Source organism: Cervus canadensis, chromosome 5 (genome assembly GCF_019320065.1).
Source record: "Cervus canadensis isolate Bull #8, Minnesota chromosome 5, ASM1932006v1, whole genome shotgun sequence".
Classification (NCBI taxonomy): Eukaryota; Metazoa; Chordata; class Mammalia; order Artiodactyla; family Cervidae; genus Cervus; species Cervus canadensis.
The window spans coordinates 85,381,216-85,392,648 of record NC_057390.1 but is presented as its reverse complement, the minus strand read 5'-3'; the positions used below and the strand labels follow the sequence as shown (position 1 = coordinate 85,392,648).

Sequence of the window (11,433 nt, the reverse complement as noted above, 5' to 3'; positions counted from 1 at the left end):
TACCCTCAATTCCCATGTGTGAGTTTTTTCCACCCCAGCAAGCAATTTTCCCATATCAGCGTGATGTCCTACAATGCAGCTCAATTCTGACAATCTTTACCTGGAGGTAGCATCAGACCCAGGTGGCACTAGTGGTAAAGAACTCGCCTGCCACTACAAGAGACATAAGAGACTCAGGTTCAGTCCCTGGGTCGGGAAGATCCCCTGGAGGAAGGCATGGCAACCCACTCCAGTATTTCTGCCTGGAGAATCCAACGGACAGAGGAGCCTGGCGGGCTACAGTCCATGGGGTAGTGAAGAGTCGGATACAATAGCATAGCACACACGCAGCATCAGATCCTATGGGTTGGGGGCTCAGTCCCACCAGAGGGCACCTTACTCTCCCACCCCCAATACAGATGCCCATCACAACTGCAGGTTATCACCTGTGCTTCTTACTGACTGACCAGCTATAATGAAAGGCCCAGACCTCCCTCCTAGGGTTGGATTAATCTGTTAGACCAGCTCACAGAACTCAAGAGAAACACTGTACTTACTAGGTTACCAGTTTATTACGAAAGGGTGCAGTTTAGGAATAGCCGCTGGAAGAAAGAATTGCACAGGGTGAGGTGTGGGGGAAGGGCAAAGAGCATGCATGCCCTCTGGAGGGGCACCAGTCACTCTGAATCTGCACCTGGTCACCAACCCGGAGGCTCTTTGAACCCGGTCCCTTTAGGTTTTATGGAGGACTCACTCTGTAGCATGACATCACTGGTCACTGGTGATTGCACTCCCCCTTCTGGAGGTCTGAGGTTGGGACTGAAAGTTCTAATGCTCCAATCACATGACTGGATGCCCTGGCAATCACCCTCCACCATCGGTGGCCTAGGGCCTGCCCAAAGTCTGCTTTGTATCACAGCAAAAGACCTCTGTATTCATGTCATTGAGAGAGACTGGGACCTGGGACCAGGAACCCTTTGCCCCCCTCCCCGAGAGCTTGCACTTGGACCAATGTCTCCTAGGGCAACTGGATGTGAAGCAACTAGAAGGGGCTAAAAGCAACTGTGCACTTGTACAACTGGGGCAAACGATGCACACAATACACAAAGGCCAAGATGCAGATGCTACTTCCTGAGCTGGGAGAAAAAAAGGAGGGTCCTGTGCGTGACCCCTGCAGGCAGCAGCCCCAAGGGGTGCACTGACCATCCAAGCCACCCCCTCCTTCCTGACCCACCCATCTGCCCCCAACCTCACCCTATTTAAGGGACCAGCTCGCTCCCTTTGGGGAGTGAACGAGGGAACTTGTTACTTGTCTTCACTCCCTCCTGCTGCAGCACCAGTCCCAGTAAAGCGCCACCTGAATTCCTCATCTGGCCTCTCAGCAATTTCTATTGACGAGAGTCTAGGAACCTAGGTCAGTACCATCATCACTTAGGACATTCCATGGGTTTTAGGAGCTCTGCACTAGGAATGGGGGTGAAGACCAAATATTCATTTCTTATAAGAGTGCCAAAGAATTGATGCTTTTGAACTATGGTGTTGGAGAAGACTCTTTGAGAGTCCCTTGGACGGCAAGGAGATCAAACTAATCCATCCTAAAGGAAATCAGTCCTGAATATTCATTGGAAGGACTGATGCTGAAGCTGAAACTCCAATACTTTGGCCACCTGATGTGAAGAGCTGACTCATTAGAAAAGATCCTGATTCTCGGAAAGATTGAAGGCAGGAGGAGACAGGGATGACAGAGGATGAGATGACTGGATGGCATCACTGACTTGATGGACATGAGTTTGAGCAAGCTCCAGGAGTTGATGATGGACAGGGAGGGCTGGCATGCTACAGTCCCTGGGGTCGGAAAGAGTCAAACACGACTGAAAGACTGAACTGAACTGATAAAGCATAATGTCTCACCTTGAATCTCCCTGAGTTCTGTGTCTGAGGAGACTAGCCTCTACTGGTCAGTTCTCTCTTGGGGTTTGCTTTGCAGTGAACTAGTTTTTGCTAGAACTCCTCCCCATAAGCTGTTACAAGATATGTGTGTGTGTGTGTGTGTGTGTGTGTGAAGGGGGAGCTGTGTATTTTCACAAGGGACACGTTGTCGCTCCTTCCAGCATAACTCAGATGTCACTTGACTGCAGTCTTGTCTGCAAAGCCCTGACCTGCGGCATGTCAGCTCTGGTGGCCTTATTACTTCACCCCTGACTGGGGGCCCCCGCAAAAAACAGACATTCATGTCTGAAGGCTGGAAGCCCAAGATCAAGGTGACAGTTGATCCGGCTGCAAGGTAACGAGTTCCTGCTGGCCTGCCCTCACGTGGCAGAGAGGCCACCGGTCAGGGGAGGTGGGGAGGGCGCCCAGGGCTCCAGGCTCTGACAGGAGCTGCTCCCCATGCCTCTCCACTCCCAGGAGACCCCGACTCTGCGTCTTTGGGTTTTGCTCGGTTGGTGTGTGCTTGTTTGCTGGAGTCGTGGCACCTTCTCTTAATGATAAGATGTTGTGATTGTGTGCCTTCTTTCGGGGAAATGAGGTGAGGCCTTACCCCGAGATCCTGTGGTCAGACGAGATTCTCAGAAATACAGCCTGATATCTAACATTCATACACAGATATTACATGGGAGAGGAAGGAAAAGGGGAGATAGAGAATTGATACAGATCTTCATAGACATGCAGAAGGCAGCGGGGGGAAGAGGAGGCTGAGTTCTTCCATCCCAGCTCGGCAATCAGTCCTGCCTTTTGCCGGGGCCACAGACACAGAGAGAGTGCGGGCAGTCTGAGAGTTCAGGCACCCACCCTGATCCAGACAGAGTCACGGAGGAGACATCAAAGCAACAGCCGGGAACCGAGTTCCAAAATATTAGAAGAGGACCCCAGACTGTCCAGGGATAGAGCGCTTCAGGGGATTGAATAATCTCCTTAAAGTAGCTTTAAAATCATAGCAGAGTAAGAGTAAAATACAGGGAAGTCAGGGCTTTTCAGGATGCACAGTGGTAAAGAACCCACCTGCCAATGCAGGAAACGTGGGTTTGATCCTCGGTCGGGAAGATCCCCGGCAGAGGAGGGCAAGGCAACCCACTCGAGTATCCTTGCCTGGAGAATCCCATGGGCAGAGGAGCCTGGCGAGCTCCAGTTCACAGGGTCACAAAGAGTCAGACACGACTGAGAGATGAGCACGCACACACAAAGAAATCAAACAGAAACAAAAGTCTCTAAAGGTCTCTCCCACTCTGTTTAGGGGCCTTCACACCACCCCCCACCCCCAGTTTTATTCTTACTCCCAGGTTCCCCAGAACTGTCCATCCACAGGTGGTACCCAAGGCCCCATGGATCCGGGCTCCCGGGACCCACCCCCACCCTCATTTCCAGTCCTCACCAAACCAGATGGACCTCCTGATGACCCCTGGCTCCGTCTGTGTAGCTGTGCTCCTCCAGTGCGGCCCTGTGCCCGGGGGTCAGCCCCTCAGGGAAGCTGGCAGGATGCTCTCTGAAGGGGTCCCAGGGAGAGTGGGGAGCAGAGAGCCTGGGATGAGGCTGAAGAGAGCTGCAGCCACTGGGACTCTTTGGTACTGTCTGGAGTTAAGGCAGCTGGGCAGGCCTTAACTCCCAGTGGACCAGTTATTAGAAGCGCTGCCTCCAGAAATCTGGGTGAGGCAGCCTTCTCTGGCAAAAGATGATCCCCAGGAAGTGAGCCATTGATACTTGGCACGCCAGCAGCCCGGGGTGAGCGCTCTGGTTCCGTAGGCAGGTCTGGTCAAGGCACCATAGCACCGACCTGCCGAACCTCACCCAAGCCCTGTGCAGCGGACGGAGCAGCCATCCCGCGTACCCTCAGCCTGTATTTTAATGACCTGTAAGACTTTACAGGCGGCTTCTCTGGTGGCTCAGCTGGCAAAGAATCTGCCTGCCATGCGGGAGACCTGGGTTCAATCCCTGGGTTGGGAAGATCCCCTGGAGAAGGGAAAGGCTATCCACTCCAGTATGCTGGCCTGGAGAACTCCATGGACTATATAGTCCATGGGGTTGCAAAGAGTCAGACACAACTGAGCGACTTTCACAACTAAAAAAAGATGTTACAGCACATGGTCACGCCCCTGACAAAGGAGCTCCTCGTGGTGTTGCCCCCTGCCTCTCTGATCCTCAGTTCCTTTCAGGTTTTCATGTTCTCTGACAGCTGGCCGCCTGCTTCAAATGGGGGCTCCTCTAAGACTTGATGACTTACTCTCCTTCCCCGGCACTGTGCTTTGACTTTCCCTGAGATCCAGGAGAGTGACTGGTGACTCAACAGCTCAGTGGGTCGAGAAGCTGCCTGCCAATGCAGGAGATGCAGGTTCGATCCCTAGATCGGGAAGATCCCCTGGAGGAGGAAACGGCAACTCACTCCAGTATTCTTGCCTGGGAAATCCCATGGACAGAGGAGCCTGGTGAGCTGCAGTCCATAGGGTCATAAAGAGTTGGACATGACTTAGGGCTTCCCTCATAGCTGAGTCGGTAAAAGAACCTGCCTGCAATGCAGGAGACTTGGGTTTGATTCCTGGGTCGGGAAGATTCCCCTGGAGAAGGAAATGGCAACCCACTCAAGTATTATTGCTTGGAGAATCCCCATGGACAGCGGAGCCTGGTGGGCTACAGTCCATGGGGTTGCAAGAGTCGGACACGACTGAGTGACTTTCACTACACGTCACTAGCGACTAAACAACAACAAAAGCAGTGTGGAACAAATGCACGAGTAAGTATAGATTAGACGCCCATAGCTTAACACAGGCGTGTATGTCTCCTGGGAATTGTCCTGACAGGGGACAATCCAGGGACTCAGGCTGACCTCGCTGTACAGTCCAACCATGGCAGTGGGTGGCTGTGTGGTTACTGTAATGGGGACCGGCCAGGCCAGTTAGAGGTCTTGAAATTCCTCTTTCTGTCTCAGCCCAGAAGTGACAGTCTTGCTGATTGTCTAGTGAACAAAACGAGTCACATGCCCCTTCCTAACTGCAAGGGGCTGGGACCTGTGCAGTAGCACATGGGTGTTCAGTGAGCATCAACTTTCTGCCCGTAGGTAAGTCCATCTAATGTTGAATATGACTTAATCACTCCTTGAGAGTTGGGAAAACCTTTTAAAATTCTGTCAGGCCACAAGGGTCATATCCTATTGATTATTCCAGAAAAGCAATGTAGTAAAACATGAAAGTAACTGAATTGGCCAAGAACCTTGAGTAACAGCAAGTAACATCACTGTGTATGTCACTAGTTGGCAGTAATCTTGGGAACTTACTTCAAGGACGACTTTCAACCTCAGTGTTTCTATGTGTGACATGAAAAGATGAGATGAAACTTTCTCTCTGGTCTAAATGTTTATGTAGCATCTGTGGCCTCTGCATCTGAGCCACATAGAAGGACAAGTTAGCAGAGAAGCCTGGAAGACAAGATGCATCTATTTTATTCAACAAATATGTATTAAGTGCCCAGAACATGTTCTTACTGTGCTGGGCTGAGTGGCGAACAAGACAGAAAATGTCTCTATTTCCTGAGAGGTGCCAGAAAAATATTTTTGCTCTTTTATTAGCATGGAAATCTTATTAGCACATACTCTACAGCTTTTGTATGATATTTTTATTTTTGCCATGAAATTATTCTCTAAATTGTGGTCACACATGGGCACTGTCTAGCTGTTTTGTTTAGTGAGCTGGGGGTTGCTGAAACAAAATACTACTGGCCGAGTGGCTTAAACGATGGAAGTTTACTGTCTCACACTTATAGAGGTTAGAAGTCTGAGATTAAGGGGCCAGCAAGGTTTGTTCCTCCTGAGAGCTGAGAGGAACCTGAAAGCTGTTCCAGGTCTTCTCCTAGCTTCCTGGGGTCAGGTGGAATGTTCGTTGATGCTTAATTTATCTCCATAAATTAATTTATCTCCATCCCTTCATGTTCCTAGAGTGCCCCCTTTATGTACCTGTTTTGAAATTTACCCTTTGTTTTTTAATATGTGTTTCTACTTATTTATTCAGCTATGCCAGTTCTTAGCTGCAGAACTCAGGATCTTTAGTTGTGGCATGAAAACTCTTAGTTGTGGCTTGTGGTACCTAGTTCCCTGACCAGAGGTGGAACCCAGGCTCCCTGCATTGGGAGCACAGAGTCTTAGCCACTGGACCCCCAGGGAAGTCCCTTGAAATTTACCCCTTTTATGAAGACACCAGTCATAGTGGATTAGGGCCCACTCTTCTCCAGTATGTCCTCAGTTCAGTTCAGTTCAGTCGCTCAGTCGTGTCTGACTCTTTGCGACCCCATGGACTGCAGCACGCCAGGCCTCCCTGTCCATCGCCAACTCCCAGAGTTTACTCAGACTCATGTCCGTTGAGTCTATGTCCTCATTGCGTCAGAATGTCCTCATCTGAACTAATTCCATCTGCAATGACCCTATTTCCATACGAGTTCATGTCAGGAAGTGGGGAAGGCTAACACTCCAACCTGTGAATCTGGAGACACAATTCACCCCTGAAAGTGAAAGTGAAAGTCGCTCAGTCGTGTCCCACTCTTTGCGACCCGATGGATCTACATTCCATGGAATTCTCCAGGCCAGAACACTGGAGTGGGCATCCTTTCCCTTCTCCAGGGGATCTTCCCAACCCAGGGATCAAATCCAGGTCTCCTGCATTGCAGGCAGATTCTTTACCAGCTGAGCCACCAGGGAAGCCCAAGAATACTGGAGTGGGTAGCCTATCCCTTCTCCAGCCGATCTTCCCGACCTAGGAATTGAACCAGGGTCTCATGTATTGCAGGTGGATTCTTTACCGAATGAGCTATGAGGGAAGCCCAATTCACCTCTAGCAGCGCTCTTTCTACGTGATTGCAAGGATGAATTTCCCCATTTCCATGTGTTATCTTTCCTAAATTTTAGTTTTTCTTCCTTAAGAATTGTGGGCAGATTCTTTACCATCTGAGCCCACCAGGGAAGTCCTATGGAAGACTGAGGGCAGGAGGAGAAGGGGGCAGTAGAGGATAAGATTGTTGGATGGCATCATCAACTTGATATATGTTAGAGCAGACTTCAGGAGATAGTGAAGGACAGGGAAACCTGGCATGCTACAGTCCCTAGAATCACAAAGAGTCAGACATGACTTAGTGACTGAAAAACAACAAGGCTGGAAAAGAAAGAGGGGAGGTGTTTGTGGGAATGGAGGCAGGGGTTGGACAAGAAAAGCTTTCCTAAGAATCCTCGAGAGCAGCAGAGACTTTGCATCGCTCTGGGAGGTGAGAAAACTTGCAGTTTTCTGGCCCACCTGGGAAGCTGGGCCCCTGGAAGAGAAACATGTAGCCTGCTTGGAAGGGATTTCAGGGCTCAGGAAAGAGCCTGCTAGATGGACAGGGAGATGGGCTGAGCATGAAGGGTTACACTCTGGATCCATGCACCATAAAATCCCCCAGGGACCCGTGGGCCTCCAGGAAGAGACAATCAGAGCAACAGCTGACATTTAATTGCCTGCTACTCTCCAGAAATACGGAACTGAATTTAAGGCAATTTTAAAAATTAAAAAAAAATGTGAATGTTCTGGACTTCAGAATGTGTGATTATGAACCCATGCAAACTCCACTGCTTGAAAAGGTTTAAATTTAAGCCACCGAATGAATCTTGATCTTTACTCAGTTTTGTAGCTAGAGAAGGAACTTCCTGATGGACTTCATTTCTCCAGAGTCTGGACCATTTGCTGGGGCACTGACTCCCTGGCAACAATCTAGCACAAAATCTTGCCCTCAGTAGGTAATCAACAAGGGGCTTCTTCAGAACCATGAGTCATGTTGCCCACAGGCACAAGCGCTTAGCAACAGTGGGTATTTTTAAAAATGAGCTTGACACAACAAACGTCTGGGTGAGATGGTTGAAAGCCATGAGAGGAATGGACTGAAAATCAATCAGTGATGGGTGGATGTGACCTTGAGAGATACAGGCAGTTCATTGGAGAGAATTAGGAAGGACACAGCTCAGGGCAGAGGACTCATCTGCATTTACTGAGCACTTACTATGCCCAAGGCCCTCTGGGAAATTCAATAGAAACTTTACTTCATTTCTTGTCTGCAGACTCTTATGACCTAATAATCAGACAGTAAATATCCAAAACATGAAGTCTAACAGATGCCATGGAGACAAATGAACTATTACACAACTCCAGACATCTGGAAATGGGGAAAGCAGTGATGGGTTAGGAAGACGTCATAGAGAAAAGTCTTGAGATTTTTTGAGATTCAGGGCATGGCCTGCTGTAAACTGTGTTATCAGTGATGATGTTGTCTTTCCCTGTCTCCCCAACAACAAGCAGGTTAACAAAGACAAACATGGGAATGACCTCACACACACATGCAGACACATACACATCACTACTTAAGCACTTGCAAGAGACACAAAGGCTCAATGACACAACTGGATAAGAGGTTGGTTTTGTACATCAACCCTCTCCCTGCCAACCACCCCCCTTCCCCCTCCCCCAGGCTTGATTCCCACGCCCTTGCTAACTACAGAAGCACCTCCATCCATGTGGACACATTCATCGCTTCCCCGGATACTTGCTCTCATCCATCCATCCCTTCATTCTTAAGCAGTATCGCACCACTGCTTTCCTGGCTCCACAACCCGTGTACAGAAGGGCCGAATATATTTTCTGTGAAGCTCAGGCCTTTATGCAGAACCATTTTCATCTTCTGGTGAGAGGCTGGAGTAACCAAGTGTTGTTAGAATTCTTCCCATTGTGCCTTTTTTCTTGAATGATGACATTTATACAAAGAATTTGACAGAGACATCAAAAGCGCTCATTCATATTTGGGGAGGGATTCATATTTGAGAAGTTACCAGAATAACTTCTCAGTGTAGATGAGACAGATTTATTATTATTATTATTTTTAAAGATGTGTATATAGTAGAGGAAGATAAATTATGCAGTGTCAAGATAGCTAAGAATGTTGTAGTTTGGGGGGAAATGAGACAAAGTACAGCTAAGGATTATGGAATCCTTACAACTTTCCAGTTATGTTGAGATTGCTCTTTGCTTATTTGCCATATTTCATCCCTGCCAAGATCTCTATGACCATTGGTAGTTTTCAGATAAGAAAATCAAAACCCAAAGAAGTTAACCAACTTGCTCAGTTAAGGTCACTGGGTCCATCAGGTGATGGTATGAGGCGGCAGAGTCAACACTGGAGGGTGTGGTGTTAAGGCTGAAAGCGGTGAGGGTGGGTTTTCCCATACTTCGGGAGAATAATCTATGTATTGAAGGAGGCATTCTTTCATACACATCAGTAGGTTTTGTTCAGGTACGCAAGCTGGAGACAGAATTTAATACCTGTGTAACTTCTAGTTACTAGAGGGAGTGGCAAGGAGAAATCTTACAGAAAAATTCTGCCTTCAAATACCTTTGCCTCTAACAAGCTCGCAACCCTAAAGCAGAGGAAGTCAACAGCCCAGTCTGGAGCTCGGGAATCCACAGAGCCGAAGGACCGGACAAGCCCGGTGCTCCATCAGTCCAGCAGGTCAGGTACGCGGAGGCAAAGACCTTTGGCGCGATGAGATGCTGGCTTAGAAAGGCCCTCAGCCTTTACGCACGGTCCCCACGCTCCGGGGCATGGAGCCCAGATTCCGGGCCCGGCCCGGTTCTCTTTCTATCGCCGCGCTAAGAGTGTTTTCGCTCCCCCATTCCTCTCCCAGCTTGCGGATCTTTGTGCCCCCGAATGTCGGCATCGGGGTCCCCGTCTTCTGGCTGCCACCGAACCGAGGCCGCGGCGTTCCTCCTGGCGGCCTGGGGTCCGGGCGGTCCTGAGGGAGCCGGGGGTCCCCGCGGGCTTCGCGCGGGCGGCAGGGGGCGCTGCGCGCCGGGCGGGGCGGGGGCCGAGCCCGTGCGCCCCGCGTCTTTGTGCCGCGCGGCGCCGCCGCCCAGTCTCCCCCCGCGGGCCGCGCGCCCCGGCTGGAGGGCGGGCGGGAATAAAGGGCGGCTCCGCGCGGAGCGGCGCGGACAGCCGGCCTCAGACCGCGGACCTCGGCGCTCGGAGCCTCGCTCGCGGCCGAGCAGGAGCGGCGGCCCCCACCCCCCGGGCCCCGGACGCGCGGGACCAGGTGGGTGACGCGCGGCCCCTTTGTGTCGGCCTCGCCGGGGCGGGCGCGGCCGAGGGCCCCGGGGGAGGTGGCCGTGCTGAGCTGATCCGGCGGCAGCGACGGCCAACCCATCCCCGCCAGGGGCCCCTCCCCGGCCCTGCCCCTGGGTGGCCCGGGTGCCGCCGCGTCCCGGCGCCCCGGCGGGTCCCGGGGGCGGCGAGGGTGGCCGATTGGGGTCTGGCCGGGGCGATCCGGCGGGGCGCGGGCAGGCGGCGCGCAGGTCAGCCCGGCCGCGGTGGGCCAGCGCCGCGTCCTCCGCGGTGCACATCCCGGCGCCCACGACCGCGGCCGCCCGCGTCCCTCCAAGCCTTCCCCTCCCCAGGGGCGCGCAGAAAGTTCTCCGCCACCCCCCTCCCCCATCCTACCCTCCGGCAGGCTCCCCAGTTCCCCTGCACTGCCCTGGGCACCCAGCTCTGGGCCTCCTGAGAATCTGGACTATCAGGTCCTGAGGAGGAAGGGGTTACTCACTGCGCCCTCATGATCTCGTGGATGTCCAGCGCCAAAAGTTCTCTCTCCCTGCCCTCTTCCCAGCGAACGGGCACAATCATCATAAAAAGCCCAGTCAACAAATAGCCTGTGCTGGCCTCCTGCCAGGCTCACGGCTGGGTGAGGGAACCCCAGGGGACTATCCCCAGGGGGTCCTGCCACGCCCCCACCCTCGTTGTGGGGTGAGGGGGATCTGGTCTCCGAACTGGAAACAGACTCAATTCTTGCTTTGATGGTGGGAAGGAAGCCCTTTCCCAGGAGTGGGCCTGGGCATCTGATAAGGACGCATTCCAGGCAATCTGGCTGGGGGGCAGGGCAGATAAGCCCTGTGGATAAAGAAAGTGTGAGACCCAGAGAGCGAGGTGAGGACCGCCTGCCTGAGAGCCCTGGGAGTTCCCAGGGCAGAGAGGCTGGGGAAGGAGGGTCTGGACTGCTGGTGAAGAGGGAATTGAGTCAGAGCTTGGAGGTGGGACAGGTTCTGGGTGGCCAGAGGGAACTGGCCAGCGGAGGAAAGAAGGGACACAGGTGTGCGTCTTGACCTTTCCCTTGGACCTGCAGCCCCCGTGCTCCTTGGACGTGGTCCCTCTGGGATGGTGCCCAGAGCAGGTTCTCAGGAAAGGGAACCGAGATCCCCCTTTCCTGGTCTTCTAAAGGTTCCTAGTGCCTTTTCAAATCTTACTTTTATTATTTTCTAGAGTGCAAAGGAATTATGACTAGTGTGGTCAGATGAGGGTAGATGGTGAAATGTTGAATTCCAGGCCAACTTATGGCCTTGATCCTGTGGCAGTGGGAGTCATCGATGGTTCTGGATGGTTCAGAGAGTGGGCTAGGCCCCCACTGAGGGT

At 52.0% G+C, this 11,433-nt stretch overlaps 1 protein-coding gene across 2 annotated transcripts in view; it reads left to right on the top strand.

Moving 5' to 3' along the window:
* Positions 1–9,890: 9,890 nt before the first annotated feature.
* Positions 9,891–11,433, top strand: part of RNF144A (ring finger protein 144A) — a 123,004-nt gene continuing 121,461 nt past the window's right edge. For both annotated transcript variants that reach the window (XM_043469431.1, XM_043469426.1), the window contains exon 1: positions 9,891–10,063. The gene's annotated coding sequence lies outside the window, so the exon portion shown is untranslated. The remainder of the gene's footprint in view (positions 10,064–11,433) is intronic.